Source organism: Eschscholzia californica, unplaced genomic scaffold, assembly GCF_041429995.1.
Source record: "Eschscholzia californica isolate CP2 unplaced genomic scaffold, dmEscCali1.0.p SCAF_2, whole genome shotgun sequence".
Taxonomy (NCBI): domain Eukaryota; kingdom Viridiplantae; phylum Streptophyta; class Magnoliopsida; order Ranunculales; family Papaveraceae; genus Eschscholzia; species Eschscholzia californica.
The window spans coordinates 1,336,886-1,355,181 of NW_028238309.1; the positions used below are offsets into that span (position 1 = coordinate 1,336,886).

At 36.4% G+C, this 18,296-nt stretch overlaps 2 pseudogenes across 1 annotated transcript; both read left to right on the forward strand.

Moving 5' to 3' along the window:
- Window positions 1-3,389: 3,389 nt before the first annotated feature.
- On the forward strand, window positions 3,390-4,915 carry LOC147555068 (putative aspartic proteinase GIP2 pseudogene; annotated as a pseudogene). The gene has a single exon (XR_015234871.1). The product of XR_015234871.1 is annotated as a putative aspartic proteinase GIP2 pseudogene (transcript).
- Window positions 4,916-9,675: 4,760 nt separating this feature from the next.
- On the forward strand, window positions 9,676-11,030 carry LOC147555069 (putative aspartic proteinase GIP2 pseudogene; annotated as a pseudogene).
- Window positions 11,031-18,296: the final 7,266 nt, after the last annotated feature.

Genomic DNA, 18,296 nt, shown 5'->3' on the forward strand with positions numbered 1-18,296 from the left:
GTGTTAACAGAGAAATTAGTTGTTGTGACTAGTGCTAATAGAACCCGCCTGTTGACAACCTTTTAGCCCGGTGCCTTTTAGAAGCATCCTATTGTTTATATTAATTAGCCAAACACTACGAATAATAATTAGGCCAACACTACGAATAATAATCATGGGTGCAAAAGTATTGTTTTTTAAAACTTCACAATCTTAATTAGATTCTCTCGTCATTATTATTAGAATAAACACTAAGGGAGAAATGACTGATTGAGAGCAAAATTTAAGGTTCGGTTTTGAACTTTAGAGAGAGAAAATGAAAGTGTTTCTCCAAATTAATTTTCAAATTGTGAGATTTAGATGGAAGTTTGGGTTAGGTTAGATGAGGTCGGATGCTTACAGATGAGGCTGGTACTAACAGAGAAATTAGTTGTTGGGGCTGGTGCTAACAGAGAAATTAGTTGTTGGGACTGGTGCTAATAGAGCCCGCCTGCTAACAACCTTTTGACCCGGTGCCTTTAGAAGCATCCTATTGTTTATAGTATTTAGCCAAACACTACGAATAATAATTCGTCCAACACTACGAATAATAACTCGTTCACACTACGAATAATAATCATGGGTGCAAAAGTATTGTTTTTTAAACTTCACAATCTTAATTAGATTCTCTCGTCGTACTTAACAAAAAGAAGATTCTCTCGTCGTTATTATTAGAATAAAGGGTTATTTCTCAAATAGCCCCTAACTTTGTGACCAGCTTCCTGCCTAGCCCGTAACTTTAGCAATAATTCCCGTATGGCCACCTTTTCTTGTTATCTTTAACTTTCCGTTACTCTCTCTCCTCCATCTCATTTTCTCTCTCTGCCACATCATTTTAGCACGCCACATCATCGTCTTCACCAGTAGGGGAAACCTCCTTCGCCGGAGTTTAGAGAGAGAGAGAGAGAGAAGAGAATTAAATTTTTTTTTTTTTATAAAAGAGAGAGACAAAAAAAATTTGAAGGTCGCCGGCCGGAAATTTGATCGGCAGACGACCCCTACCGGTGAAGACGATGATGTGGCGTGCTAAAATGATGTGGCAGAGGGAGAAAATGAGATGGAGGAGAGAGAGTAACGGAAAGTTAAAGATAACGAAAAATGTAGCCATACAAAAATTATTGCTAAAGTTAGGGGCTAAGCAGGAAACTGGTCACAAAATTAGAGGCTAAGCAGGAAGCTGGTCACAAAGTTAGGGGCTATAAGGGAGAAAAGCAATAACGCGTTAGGTAGGCAGTGGGCTACATACTATATATTTTATTCCGTAAGAAGGTGAAGTATTCGAGCAGCCGCAACATGATATATTCTATCACCAGTGTCGGCCGTCAATATTCACCCTTCCCACTATTAAATCCATGGCTTTATGTCATTCCTCGTCTCTTCCCTCTCCTCTCTTTTTCTTTTTTGTTTTTTTTTGTTGAAATGTAATACTCAAAAGAACTAATTCTTGTAAAGTTCATTGAGATTGAGTTGTCAGGTGGATATATGTGCACTTCAGAAACCAGAGTTCGAATCTTATCATTTCTATAGTTATTGAGAATACAAACTGATAGAGCCACATGGGAACTAGGAACATGATCCGTCGTGGACTCTAGCTAGCTAGGTTGTTCGCCCGAACTTAATTGAATAAATCAAAGAATGACAGATACGCTGCCATTAAAGTAAAATTATATACATTACAGACGAAACTATAATGCTGGAATAAATGCTCAAAGGTTTTTGTACGACTGCGGACTGCCACAAAAAAAGTAAACTTATATTTGTCTTCGATTTGTGCCAATCTGACTAGTAAAATTTGTTATAGATTTACACAAAAATAATTGTATTATGGGAATAGTATGGATCATTTAACTCTAACTCCAACACCAAAGTTCAGACAACTGCTTAATCTGCAGACTTTAATTCCAGCACCAAGCTTAGAGAAACTATACTTATTGAACCCACCAGACTGCCTATAGCTAGTGCATATTAATGAACCAAGTTCGATTACAGAGAAGTGTTGGTGAAAGAGAATATGAATTTACTTTGTAGTCCCCCCAACGAAAAATGACGTACTCCATCAATTCACTCATATTACAAGTTGTCCACCACCTCTTGGTGTATTGATTGGGCACAATCCACTCTGCAACATGAAGGTTATAGGTTCGATTCCTTAGAAGTGCAAATGTAGGATATATTGATCTCGGATATATATAAAGTAATTTATTCGGTCTATAGGCTCTTTAGATTGCCCTTTACGTTCTTTAAGATGACTTTCGAGAGGCTTAGATCAGACAATTGTAGTGCACATTCAATTCATGTAATTGATTTCTAAGAAAGAAAATCTATTAGTATAATAAAACAACTCAGTCGGTTATGTGAGTTATATCTTGACCGTCCCATTTTTATTTGAAGTTTCATAAATATCACATCAGACGGTTGATATGAAACTTATTCATGTAGATTAAATCAAAATAGAAAGACCAAAATCGGTTATGATATCCCTGCACCCACGTATTTCTTTCCCTACTTTTGTCTCACGATTTACAACTTATTTATGAATTGGTTAATATCCATTCATTTTCTTCTCCTGCATCTTCTTTTTTTTTTTCTTTCGAAAATCGACACATACTTATTACTCATTGTTCTCTGTTTTTTCAATCTTCAGAAATTTTCTTAGAAATTTTGATTTAAATGTGAATCAGAATTAAATGTCATCTTCGACGTCAGCCAAGAGAGATTTGTGAAACCTAGTTATATTGCAAATTGGTCAACTCATTAGTGACCCGCCCATGGGACTTCGTACCAAATCATAAATACCCATCGTGACTAATATAGGATAAGGGACAAAAATGCTATTCAGACTCTCAAAGTACAGAAGAAGTCAAGAAAGTTTTGTACTTTGGGAGTCTGAGCAGCATTATCCAAATGTCATTTCACACCATCGCGTTTCAAGTGGCACGATGATAGGAGCCTATAGTGTGCGTTGGGAACCTCTTGGATAAGGCGGCCATGTTTGAAGCCCTCCTTTCTTTCTGTGTTTTTTTTTTTTTTTGAGAATTCGACTACGGTCTACGTTAGTCGTTACAAGGCATTGATGCATCATGGAGATGTAATGAGCACGATAACCGCCTACTTTTTAAACTGAGAATGAAAGAGGCCTAAAGCCCGACAACGAAGAGGCCTAAAACCCGACAAATTATTACATTATTCATAGCCTAAATTACATAGGATAAATCTTGATGGTAACTGCTTCCACCGAGACTCGATCCCACGACCTCATGGTCTTAAGAGGGGTGTCCATCCGTTACACCAAAGGGTGGTGGACTCTTTGTGTGTTATTTCTTCCCCAACATCTATTTAATATATAAACCCCCCCTTCTTCCACTACATTACCATTCTCTCTCTCTCTCTCTCTCTCTCTCTCTCTCCAACTCAATAAACCATCCAATGGCTTCCTCTTTTTCTCTCTCTAAAACTGTCATTCTCTTCTTGTTTTTCATATTCATTTCTCTCACTAACTCTCAACCTCCTTCATCTTCTTCCCGACCTCACTCTATCCTCCTTCCTGTTACAAAAGATCCTTCAACCAAACAGTACCTGACACAGATCTACCAAAGAACCCCTCAAATCCCTATAAATCTAGTACTTGATCTTGGCGGTCAATATCCATGGGTTGAATGTGATAATGCCTACGTGTCATCATCATCCTATCGGCCTACCCTTTGCTTGACACCCCAATGTCCTCCTTCTCTCTCTATCTCTTGCGGCGACTGTTCTCCTGGTTCTAAACCGGGTTGCGGTAGAAACGAATCTTGCATAGTTTGGCCGGATAATACCGTGGCTGGATTCGCTACCAACGATAACCTTGTTTCCGATATAATGTCCGTTCAATCAACAGATGGGTCTAACCCGGGTCCGAATGTTACCGCCCGAAATGTCCAATTTAGTTGTGGGTCTCTCTTAGATGGGCTTTCTAAAGGAGCTAAAGGAATGGTTGGTTTTGGTAGAACTGAACTTTCTTTACCTACACAATTCTCACTTGCTTTTAGAATACCTAGAAAATTTGCTCTTTGTTTATCTTCATCGAAAGGGGGACTTATTGTTATGGGTGATGGGCCTTATGTCATCCAACCCGGAATCGACCTCTCGGGTTCACTTGTGTACACTCCTCTTTACGTCAACCCGCGAACGACTGCTAATGCTATTATTAAAGGTGCCCCATCGTCCGAATACTTCATTGCCGTAAACTCAATCAAGATTAACGAAAAAAGGATCAACTTAAATAGAACTTTGATAACTATTAACAAAAAAACTGGGTTCGGAGGGACGAAAATAAGTACTGTCGAACCTTATACCGTATTAGAGTCATCCATATACAAGGCGTTTACTAGTGTGTTTGTTAACGAAGCTAAAGCTAGGAATATTACTAGTGTTGCTGCGGTTTCACCGTTCGGGTTCTGTTTTAGTTCGAAGAATATTGTGAGTACTAGGCTAGGAGCTGCGGTCCCAACAATCAATCTCGGCTTGCAAAATGGAGTAACTTGGAGCATATTTGGGGCGAATTCAATGGTGCAAGTTAATAATGAAATTTTGTGCTTGGGATTTGTTGATGGTGGTTTAGAACCAAGGACATCTATTGTCATTGGTGGGTATCAATTGGAAGACAATTTACTGCAGTTTGATATACCAAAATCAAGATTAGGGTTTAGCTCAACGTTGCTTGGAAGACAAACTACTTGTGCCAACTTCAATTTCACTACCAAGGCTTAGAGGGATACTGCTAATTCTTCTTCTTCATGTTCTTCTCCAGAGTTTGAATAGTTAAATTATCTCTTAAAATGTTACAACGGAACATTTTTACGAGTTTCTTATGTATTTGCTGAATTAATAAATCAGATCCGCGTGTCATTCTATGGAATTCGTGGATTATAAATAGTCGTTTTTGAGATCTACAAACCTAAATCTCTTCCACCCCATATATGTATCCTCAAATGATTTCATTTATCTATATTTAGTAGTATATTGTTTCATGGATGCTGCATTTGTTTCATATTTTTAGGCATTAGGTTGGCCGAGCTGACAAACTTATAAATTAAAGTATTAGAAAAGACATAAAGTTTACTTGGACTATGAAAGTAATTAAGGAAATGTTAAATTGAAATGACTCCACCGCTCTTGCTTACGAAGTAAGCTCCCATGTCGTTTATGATAATTAGCCCAACACTATGATAATCATGGGTGCGAAAGTATTGTTTTTTAAATTTCACAATCTTAATTAGATTCTCTCGTTGTTATCATTAGAATGAACAATAAGAGAGAATGGCAATAATTGTATTATGGGAATAGTATGGATGATTTAACTTTAACTCGAACACAAAGGTAAAAGTAGTTCTTGAGAGCTCTGGCGACTTGTAAAATCAAGAGAATCTGATATGTTGTGGGATCCCCCTCTATTGTGAAAAACAGTTAGGTGTTCTCGCGAGACTCAAAGGATTTGGGGACCGTCGAATGTGTTCATTGTACGTTGTATGTAATGCTCCTATAGCCTATAGGATCATGAGACGGCTATACTTTGGCAATGAGATGGGATCAAGAACGCATACCTTCTTTTACGCAAGTCTTCCGGGATACTCGATCCTCTTGCTTGTCTCGAATTATTTTCAAGATATTGCGAAGGTGCTCATCCCGTTATAAAGATTATTATTATCGGATCCTCTTACATATGGATTTATCCTGCAAAAAGAAATACTTTTAACCCAATGAAAAAGAGATTTGTTCGTGCTCAAAGTTGTTCGACAATGTTATATCTGCTTAGCTATATGCTCGCAGTCTGACAAATACTATGCAAACTTTGTAGATCATCTCACCTATACAGGTACGACGTAGATACACGCCACTTAATAAAATGAAGCTTAAACGAATGATGGTGGTTGATAGTGAAGAAGAAGAAGATGAAGATGGAATATGGTGAAAGAGAATATGAATTTGTTTTATAGTCCCCCAACTAAAAATGATGTACTCCATGAGTCCAATCATATTACAAGTTATCCATCACTTTTTAGAGTAGTGGTTGGACACCCACTCCGCAACATGAAAATTCGAGGTTCGATTCAATGGAAGAGGAAATCTAAGATTTATTGAACTTGAGTATAAATAAAGTAATTTAGTTGGTCTTTAGACTCGTTAGGTTGGCCTTTAGGCTTCATAGGATGACCTTTAAGAGGCTTAGATCAGACAGTTATAGTGCATATTCAATTCATGAATCTTGATATATATATATATATATATATATATATATATATATATATGTCTTATTTTTTAGAATTATTTCCTTTTTAGCAACCCTACTTTGTGACCATCGTCCTTTTGGCCCTCTGTTTTTTGTAAATTCAAATTTGACCTTCTTATAAAAGTGATTTTTTACAACAAACTAGGGGACCAAAATGGAATTCATTAAAAAGAAATTAAAAACATAAAACACAACTCATCTCTCCTCCATTTCATCACCTCTTTCCTCCACATCATTTCTCTCCACCTCATCATCTTCTCCGGCAAATGTCGCCGACCGACCAAATTTTCGGGCGACCTTCAAACTTGTTATTATTATTATTTTTTTAATCTCTTCCTCTACTTTTTTCTTCATCACTCTATCTAATCTCCCTTTCTCTAATCTCTCTCTCTCTCTATAATCTTTCTCTACCCTATCTCATTCTACCATCTCTCTCTATATAGCTCCGACGAAGGGGAAAAGCCCCTTCGCTGGAGAAACCAGACCTTGAAAGTCAAGTTTGAAACTAAATTTGGTTTGGTTTTTTCGATGATGGGGCTCCTCCCCTTCACCAGAGCTATAAAAAGAGAGGATAGAGAGAGAAATGAAGAAAAAAGAAGAAAAAAGAAGAAAAAAGAAGAGAGAGACTGGAAAAAAAAATTAAGTTTGAAGGTCGCAGGAAATTTACGTCCAACGACCTTCGCCGAAGAAGATGATGAGGTGGAGAGAAATGATGTGGAGGAGAGAGGTGATGAAATGGAGGAGATATGAGGTGTGTTTTTTGTTTTTAATTTTTTTTTAAATGAATTCCATTTTGGCCCCTTTGTTTGTTCCAGAATAGTTAGAACTTTTTGGAAACTAAAAAGGGGGTCATTTGTAAAAAAGGACAATTACGGGAACAAAAAATTAGCCATTAAAATTAACTGATGGTGTTAACAAAAGAGAGGGCAAATTTGAATTTACGAAAAACATGGGACGAAAATGGAAGCTGGTCACAAAATAGGCACCAAAAAGAAAATAACTATATTTTTATGATGTGTCAATACCTTGTAAGGGCAGATCCAATGTTAGGGTTCTGGGCTCCCAAAACTCAAATTTTGGGAGCCCAACCCCCTACCAGCGCCCAACTCGGGAGCCTCGGGGCTGGGGGGCTCCCAACCCTCAAATATGGCCGTTGGGAGTCCCCAACGACCATATTTGGGGTGGATCCCCTAAAAAGGGGATCCACCCCACTTTTTTTTTTTTATTTCTTTTTATTTTTTAATTTTTTTTTAAACTGATTTTTTTTATTTTCTTAAAATGTTTTGAACTATTTTTATATCCTACTTTTTTTTTTGTGTTTCTCTTTTGAAATTATCTATCTCGGACAATATCACATTTTAATTTATAGTCGAAATCTTATAATTCATAGTCGAAATCTAAAATCAAACTCACACGTACTTCGCGCACGTACATTATTTGAATTTGAGAGCCTCTGTTGGGAGCCTGACGTTGGAATTGAGACAAAGCCCCGGGGATCCCAAAATTCAGGGGTCCCAAAATTGGGAGCCCGAGCCCCACATTGGACTTGCCCTAATGACTATCGTGGTCGATTTCTAAAAAAAGAAAATCATATTACAAATTGGTCAACTCTATTTTTTTTAGATTGCATCTTCAAGAGTTATTACATTTCACTGACATGGGTACATCATAAATCTATTATATTAAAACAGGTCAGTCGGTTATCCAGGGGATAAGTCTGACCGTCCATTTTATTTTAGAGATTTAGTTGGGAACACATCCGACGAATGATATAATTTTTTTTTATGTAAATAGACTACAAAAAGAAAGGTATCTATGTAAATCAACTAAAATTAGTTAGAGTAACTACTACCCATATATTTCTCTCTCACTTTTTTTCTATTGAGTAGAAAACGTGGGAGGATGAGAAATTAGTGGGGAGAAAATCTCTCTTCCACATTCTTGATCGGTTTTTTTTATAAAAAACTTCCCAAAGTAACTACTTCAAAAAATATATAAATAGGACTCTTTCTAGATTGATATCTTTTCACTGTAAGAAAAAAACAATCTCTCACATCTATTTTATAGTTCAGGCTTCAATGAAATATTATTTTTCTTTTTTAAATGTAAGTCTCTTTTTTTGAATGTAAATAGCTTAGTATTTGATTGCTCCTCTTGATTGTTTAATGAATAATTATTATTTTCTTTAAATGTAAAATGGCTATTCAACTGTTACAATATTCTTAACACGACGGCGCAGCCAAAAGGGATCTACCGGTGGGAACCTAGTATAATATGTAATACATCATGAATTTGGAGAAACACTATAACCGCCAATTAAGACATATTTGACCCTAAAAGCCATATAAAGACTCTTAAGGCCATCCTTGGAGGCCTGAAAGTCCGTCTACTTCTAACTTTACTGTATTTATTGTCTAAATTACATGAGATAAATCTTGATGGCAAACTACTTCCACCAAGACATTCGATCCCACGACCTCATAGCCTTAAGAGAGAGTATCCAACTCTATTAGATTAATGTTGGGCCCACCATTTCTTGTACACATAAATTCTAGGGAAAAGATAGAGTGCCCAGCTAGAATGCCCACTAAAATGCCCAAATTTTCTCATTTAGAAATAAAAGCGGTCCCCACTGTAGTCAAACTCTGAAAAACCTTGTCTTTTAGTGAATCTACGTCAGCTGGGCTTTTTAGTGGCCACCGAGCTGGGCACTCTAACATCTCCTTAAATACTACTCCACCTTGCAGACTCGTCGTGACTAAGAAAATCTCCAATGAGTCACTCTAACAAAAACTCCGAAGTCAAGTTGTCAAGTGTCAAGTGAAGATTCTATTTCCTAAGTGTCAATATAGAGAGACTCTAAACTTTTTTGATATTCAATGGAAATCTCTAAAATCTCTCTACTTAATACATATGTCACTCTTAAATTGAATATGAAAAAAAAATAGTTAAAGGGAAAAGATTTCTATTAGTTTAAATCTTAGAGTGCCACTTAAAGAGTCTCAAAGAGATACTGTACTTTTAGAGTGTCTCTAAAATAACTATGAAGTGTGAAATATAGTGCCCTATTGGAAAAGATTTTTCAACAAAATCTCTAAAATCTTAAGTGACACTTGGTTGTCCTATTCAAGATGCTCTAATAGGACAAGGGATAAAATTGTCATTTGACAACATCCGTCTTAAATGGCGCAATTTGACATGTGCCTATATTGTTGGTTGCCAACCTTTTGCATAGCAGCATAGGGCCGCCATTGTTGAAGCGCCCAACTTAGGCTACTTCCACTGAGTTGTCCTTTCTATGTTATTTCATCCCCCAACATTTATCTATCTATAAACTCCCCTACATTAGTACATTACCATTCTCTCTCTCTCTATCTCTACAACATCCAATGGCTTCTTCATTTTGTCTCTCTAAAACTCTAATTCTCTTCTTCATTTTCTCATTCATTTCTCTCACTAACTCCCAACCTCCTTCATCTTCTTCCCGACCTCACTCTATCCTCCTTCCTGTCAGAAAAGATCCTTCAACCAAACAGTACCTAACACAGATCTACCAAAGAAACCCTCAAATCCCCATAAATCTAGTACTTGATCTTGGCGGTCAATATCCATGGGTTAAATGTGATAATGCCTACGTGTCATCATCGTCCTATCGGCCTACCCTTTGTTTGACACCCCAATGCCCTCCTTCTCTCTCTGGCTCTTGCGACGACTGTCCCCCCGGTTCTAAACCGGATTGCGGTAGAAACGAATCTTGCACAGTTTGGCCCGATAATACCGTGGCTGGATTCGCTACAGGCACTGGGCTTGTTTCCGATATCATGTCCGTACTATCCACAGATGGGTCTAACCCGGGTCCAAATGTTACGGCCCGTAATGTCCATTTCGCTTGTGGGGGTCTCTTAGATGGGCTTTCCAAAGGGGCTAAAGGAATGGTTGGTTTTGGTAGAACTGACCTTTCATTACCTACACAATTCTCACTTGCTTTTAGAATACCTAGAAAATTTGTTCTTTGTTTATCATCTTCATCAAAAGGGGGCCTTATTATTATGGGTGATGGGCCTTATGTGATGCAACCCGGAATCGAGCTCTCCGGTTCACTTGTGTACACTCCTCTTTACGTCAACCCACGTACGACTGCTAGTGTTATTATAAAAGGTGCGCCTTCGTCCGAGTACTTCATTGCCGTAAACTCGATCAAGATTGACGAAAAACGGATCAACTTAAATAGAGCTTTGTTTACTATTAACAAAAAAACTGGGTTTGGAGGGACGAAAATAAGTACTGTCAAACCTTATACCGTATTAGAGTCATCGATATACAAGGCATTTACTACTGCTTTTGTTAACGAAGCTAAAACTAGGAATATTACTAGTGTTGCTGCGGTTTCACCGTTCGGGTTTTGTTTTAGTTCGAAGAATATTGTGAGTACTAGGCTCGGAGCTGCGGTCCCAACTATCAAACTCGGCTTGCAAAATGGAGTAACTTGGAGCATATTTGGGGCGAATTCCATGGTCCAAGTTAATAATGAAGTTTTATGCTTAGGATTTGTTGATGGTGGTTTGGGACCAAGGACATCTATTGTCATTGGTGGGTATCAATTGGAAGACAATTTACTGCAGTTTGATATACCAAAATCAAGATTAGGGTTTAGCTCAACGCTGCTTGGAAGACAAACTACTTGTGCCAACTTCAATTTCACTACCAAGGCTTAGAGGGAGTACTGCTAATTCTTCTTCTTCATGTTCTTCTTCAGAGTTTGAATAGTTAAATTATCTCTTAAAATGTTACAACGGAACATTTTTACGAGTTTGTTATGTATTTGGTGAATTAATAAATCAGATCCGCGTGTCATTCTATGGAATTCGTGGATTATAAATAGTCATTTTTGAGATCTACAAACCTAAATCTCTTCCACCCCATATATGTATCCTCAAATGATTTCATTTATCTATATTTAGTAGTATATTGTTTCATGGATGCTGCATTTGTTTCATATTTTTAGGCATTAGGTTCGCCGAGCTGACAAACTTATAAATTAAAGTATTAGAAAAGACATAAAGTTTACTAGAACTATAAAAGTAATTAAGGAAATGTTAAATTGAAATGACTCCACCGCTCTTGCTACACAAAGTAAGCTCCCATGTCGTTTATGGTAATTAGCCCAACACTACGAATCATAATCATGAATGCAAAAGTGTTGTTTTTCAAATTTCACAATCTTAATTAGATTATCTCGTTGTTATCATTAGAATGAACAATAAGGGAGAACGGCAATAATTGTATTATGGGAATAGTATGGATGATTTAACTTCAACTCGAACACCAAGGTAAAAGTAGTTCTTGAGAGCTCTGGCGACTTGTAAAATCAAGAGAACCTGAATGTGTTGTGGGATCCCCCTCTATTGTGAAAAACAGTTAGGTGTTCTCGCGAGACTCAGAGGATCTGGGGATCGTCGAATGTGTTCATTGTACGTTGTATGTAATGCTCCTATACCCTATAGGATCATGAGACGGCTATACCTTGGCAATGAGATGGGATCAAGAAGGCATACCTTCTTTTACGCAAGTCTTGAAGGATACATGATCTTCTTGCTTGTCTTCAGTTATTTTCAAGATACTGCGAAGATGCTCATCCCGTGATAAATATTGTTATCGTATCCTCTGACATATGGATTTATCCTGCAAAAAGAAATACTTCTAACCCAATGAAAAAGTGATTTGTTTCGTGCTCAAAGTTGTTCGACAATGTCATATCTGCTTAGCTATATGCTCGTAGTCTGACAAATACTATGCAAACTTTGTGGATCATCTTAGCTATACAGGTACGACGTAGATACTTCTAACCCAATGAAAAAGAGATTTGTTTCGTGCTCAAAGTTGTTCAACAATGTTATATCTGCTTAGCTATATGCTCGTAGTCTGACAAATACTATGCAAACTTTGTGGATCATCTTAGCTATACAGGTACAACGTAGATACTTTTAACCCAATGAAAAAGAGATTTGTTTCGTGCTCAAAGTTGTTCAACAATGTTATATCTGCTTAGCTATATGCTCGTAGTCTGACAAATACTATGCAAACTTTGTGGATCATCTTAGCTATACAGGTACAACGTAGATACTTCTAACCCAAATGAAAAAGAGATTTGTTTCGTGCTCAAAGTTGTTCAACAATGTTATATCTGCTTAGCTATATGCTCGTAGTCTGACAAATACTATGCAAACTTTGTGGATCATCTTAGCTATACAGGTACAATGTGTTGGACTAATTAGTTTAATTGTCCTTCTCGAATACACAATTCGATAATGATTCCGTTCGACAAGTTATGTTACAAAATTAATAACAATATAAAGTATAAGTTTTATGACCGAGTCGAGTATTGGATACTCTCTCCTTAAGACGTTATTCGTCCCGCAATGGTGCTAAGCCGGGTTGTATATACGAATCGTCTCCCAGGATAAAACAGTCTTACCTTCTTGAAGCGCAGCACTTCGTTCTTCAAGAAACTTCGAACCAAATACGTAGAGAACTCTCTTAACTTCTTAGACTTCTAATGCAAACTCTAAACTCAGAAAACTAATTGATTTTTCTATCTCTAAAATGAAATCTGGATTATGTATATATAGATGATGGTGACTACATGGAGAGACATAAACCTAGAGATGTGTCTCTCCTAATTTTAATTCAACCAAGGCAATTGTTCAACCAAGACAATAGTTCAACCAAGGTAATGGTTCAAATTGCCAACAATCCCCCACATGAATTAAAATTTATTCTATATGAAGACTATGCAAACTGACAATGCATACAGACTAAGAGAGTTCATATGGAAGTTGTTGCATCAGGAGAGGTGGCTTTTGGCTTTGAACCTTCCTTAGTGTATGACTACCGGACTTACTAATTGATTAGTGAACATGATGTCTTGAACTATTCAATTTTCGCAGTAAGTCGATACAATAGCCAACACACAACTTCTTCCGTACATATTTGATTCTTTGGTTGTGTCCTTTTCGGCCCTGGACAACTCCTGGATTCATGAGTGCTTTAGAGAATTCCGCCTTAGGACATTCTCATAGAACCGGCATCAGTTCTACACTCACATAGGTGATGTCCTATGAAGAGTACCCTGACGTACCCCACTTGTTTACACAAGAATATAGGCATCATTAAAAGCATCGCTTATCCTATCACCTGACAGGCAACACTGATACTTAGGAATGGGTAAGAGAATGACTCTTTCAGTGTTACTGGCGAGTATTTCACATTTATGTTGTCCCTTTTGAACCTAGATCTTGGGATCTCCAGTCAACTAGGTTGGGTTTCTATTGCGATCTACTCATTTACTTTAGGCTTTAAGCCCATTCCCCTTGATAACTTGTACATTTGCTCTTTCGATAACCCCTTTGTAAACGGATCCGCTAGGTTATCCTTTGATTTTATATAATCAATTGTTATAATTCCACTTGAGAGCAAATGTTTAACGATATTATGTCTTCGACGTATGTGTCGAGATTTTCCGTTATACATTTTATTATGTGCCTTGCCAATTGCCGATTTACTATCGCAATGTATTTTAATAGCAGACACCGGTTTTGGCCAAATTGGAATATCCTCTAGAAAATTACGAAGCCATTTAGCTTCTTCTCCAGCTTTGTCTAAAGCAATAAACTCTGACTCCATGGTTGATCTTGCTATGCAAGTTTGTTTTGAGGACTTCCATGAAACTGATGCAGCACCTATGGTAAAAACATAACCGCTTGTGGATTTAGAATCGTTTGTATCTGAAATCCAATTTGCATCAGTATACCCTTCAAGAACTGCAGGGTATTTGGTAAAATGTAACCCATACTCCTTAGTATATCTTAAATATCTAAGAACTCTTATCAGAGCACTCCAATGACTTGTATTTGGATTGCTCGTAAACCTACTCAATTTACTTACTGAGTATGCAATATCAGGTCGTGTACAATTCATTAGATACATCAAACTACCAATTATCCGAGAATATTCTAATTGGTTAGTACTATGACCCGTATTCTTAGTTAGATGTAGACTAAGGTCTACTGGAGTTTTTACAACTTGATTATCATTTTTGTTGAATTTCTCTAAAATTTTCTCAATATAATGTGATTGAGATAAAACTATTCCATTAGAAGTTCGACATATCTTGATTCCAAGAATTAAGTCTGCTTGACCTAAATCTTTCATATCAAATACTTTTGATAGCATTTCCTTCGTAGATTTGATCATATCTAAATTGCTACCCATTATTAACATATCGTCTACATACAAGCATAGAATTATAACTCCGTTGGTAGTAGATTTAGTGTAGACACATTTATCACACTCGTTAATACTAAAACCATTTGACAACATGGCTTTGTCGAATTTCTCATGCCACTGTTTTGGTGCTTGTTTCAGCCCATACAGTGACCTCACTAATTTACAAACTTTCTTTTCTTGACCGGGTACTATAAACCCTTCCGGTTGTTCCATATAGATCTCTTCTTCTAATTCACCATTCAAGAAAGCAGTTTTAACATCCATTTGATGTATCTCTAAATTATATAGAGATGCTATAGCAATTAATACCCGAATTGATGTTATTCTCGTAACAAGAGAATATGTATCAAAATAGTCTAATCCTTCTTTTTGTTTAAATCCTTTTGCGACAAGTCTCGCTTTGTACTTGTCTATAGAACCATCCGTTTTTAATTTTCTCTTGAAAATCCATTTATAACCCAATGGTTTACACCCCGGTGGAAGATCTACTAACTCCCATATATGGTTCTGAAGGATAGACTCAATTTCGTTATTTACGGCCTCTTTCCAAAATTGAGATTCAGGAGAAGACATTGCTTCTTTGTATGTTTGCGGTTCTTGTTCTAACAAATATGTGAGGAAATCCGGACCGTATGTTTTGGCAATTTTTTGTCTCTTGCCTCTTCGGAGTTCCTCTTTATTTTCTCCTGCTTGTGGTTCTTGAACCACATTCTCTTTATCATTTTGGTTTGTATTTTCATTGTTACTAATATACTCAAATTTCCTCTTTTTGGAACTTTTCTCATCGTCTAATTTACATGGAAATATGTCCTCAAAAAATGTAGCATTTCTTGATTCGATTACCGTATTAACATGTAAGTCTTGAATTTCAGATTTATGTATGAGAAATCTGTATGCACTACTATTATGTGCATATCCTATGAAAATACAATCGATAGTTTTTGGTCCAATTTTGACCTTCTTCGGTGTAGGAATCGCCACTTTTGCTAAACACCCCCACACTTTGAGGTATTTATAAGAAGGCTTTTTTCCTTTCCATAACTCATAATGAGTTTTATCCTTTTTCTTATGAGGCAATTTGTTCAAAATATAGTTTGCTGAAAGCAAAGCTTCCCCCCACAAATTTTGGGGTAATCCTGAACTTATAAGTAATGCGTTCATCATTTCTTTTAAAGTTCGATTTTTTCTTTCAGCGACTCCATTTTGCTGAGGCGAATAAGGAGCCGTTGTTTGATGGATAATACCACTTTCAGCACAAATATCAGCAAATGGTGATTCATATTCACCACCTCTATCACTTCGTAAAGTTTTGATCTTTTTATCGAGTTGATTCTCAACTTCACTCTTATATATTTTAAATTTTTCTACGGCTTCATCTTTACTTCTTAATAAGTAAACATGACAATATCTGGTACTATCATCTATAAACGTGATGAAGTATTTTGTCCCACCTCTTGTCTGAACCGTTTTTAAGTCACATATATCACTATGTATTAGTTCTAACGGTTCTGTGTCTCTTTCAACTGAACGGAAAGACGACTTAGTCATTTTTGATTCGACACAAACTTCACATTTATGATTGGGATTTAAATCAAATTTAGGTATAAGGTCCATGTTAATTAATCTTCTTAAAGAATCATTATTAACATGTCCTAACCTCTCATGCCACTTCATACACGAATCAACAATATAAGCAAAATCATTAATTTTATTAATCTTAGGACTAATGGTCATTACATTCATCTTGAACAGACCTTCACTTAAATACCCCTTTCCCACGTACATCCCATTCTTAGTAAGAATAAAATTATCAGATTCAAATACAAGTTTAAAACCATTCTTACTTAATAAAGAACCAGAAACTAAATTCTTTCGGATGTCGGGTACATGAAGCACATTTTTCAGAGTTACTTCCTTTCCAAATGTGAATTTAAGTATGACTGTCCCGGTGCCTTCAACTTTGGATGTTGCCGAATTTCCCATAAATAAAGGTTCAGCGTTTTCTACCTTTTTATAAGATGAGAATACTCCTTTATCTGAACAAATATGACGAGTAGCCCCAGTGTCTACCCACCATTCTCTTGGATTATTTACCAAGTTGACTTCAGAAATAACGGCACATAAATTAATCTCTTTGACACCATCAGACAAGTTATCTATCACTTTGTCTTCCATCTTTCTTTTCTTGAAATTTTTCTTCCAAGTTTTGGAGCGACAATCTTTGGCAAGATGTCCTTTCTTATTGCAATTGTAACAAGTACCTTTTGAACTTCTTAGAGTTCCCATGATATTTTTCTTTACCGGAAAATTTCCTTTTCTTTTTCAGCCCCCCTTCAACCACATTCACTTTTGAGATTTCAGAAGGCTTCTCATTCTTTTTCTCGGCAAGACGACTATCTTCTTCAACTCTCAATTTTAAAATCAAGTCCTCCAAGTCTATTTCCTTGCGTTTATGCTTAAGATAATTTTTAAAATCTTTCCAAGATGGTGGCAATTTTTCAATGATTGCTCCCACTTGAAATGATTCACTAATCACCAATTTTTCTGCCTTTAATTCTTGTAAAATTAATTGGAATTCTTGAACTTGGCTAATGACAGTTTTAAGGTCTGTCATCTTGAAATCCAAGAACCTTCCTATGATGAATTTTTTCACTCCGGCAGTTTCAGACTTATACTTATTCTCTAATGATTCCCATAATTCTTTTGCCGTTTTAATCGGACTATAAACGTTGTATAAGGAATTATCGAGACCATTGAGAATGTAATTTTTGCAAAGGAAATCAGAATGTTTCCAAGCATCTACTGCAGCCACATTCTCAAAATCCGACTCATCTTCCTTGAGAGTGGGTGCTTCTTCGTATAACAGCCTAGCAAGGTTAAGAGTGGTCAAATAGAACAACATCTTTTGTTGCCATCTCTTAAAATTGGCGCCAGTAAACTTCTCAGGTTTTTCTCCGTGTGCAACATGAGTTGGAGGGACATGAACATTGTTTCCGGTATTACTTGCCATTGTCTGTTGAATACACAATTCACAGACTAATAAGAATATGGTAGTAAATTGTATACTTTTCTTGATTGTATACCGTCTTGACAATAAACAATAAGTAATTGATTTAAATTTAAAATTATAGAGTGAATAAAGCACTTACAAACATTAACCGAAACTGAGATGTGATAAGAATACCAAAGTCAATATTTAGATGATTACAAAATCACCAAGGTATGCTATTTCGACAGATTATCACTTAATTAAATAGAACAGGGATCCACAATATTTTTTTGCCAAAGAATCAAAGAAGACAGGCAGAGAGGGTATAGGTTTAATTCTCATGCTAATATTTAAAGAGATAGAGTCAAATAGACTTGCTCTGTTTCTAACAGAGACACACCGAGGGTTTTATTTGGTTTTTGTAGTATTATATTATTTGAATTTAATACTAACTAAGAAAGAGAGTCTATGAACCAATTAAAACTAGATGAGTTGGTACAGGCAACCAAAAGGAAGATTAAATTTACTAAGTTTTAACAGTGCCTATCCCATGCAACATGCATCAATACAAATTGTCTAAGCAACTAGGGGTCTACGATTTAGTGGGGACAGTAGCTAATAAATTATATGTAAACTTTAATTTAGAAGTAACACCACATAGATAAATGCCAGTATCCAACTTTCTTTTATGCCTTAGATTACTTTGTCAATATAACAGTAACACTAAATTATCTC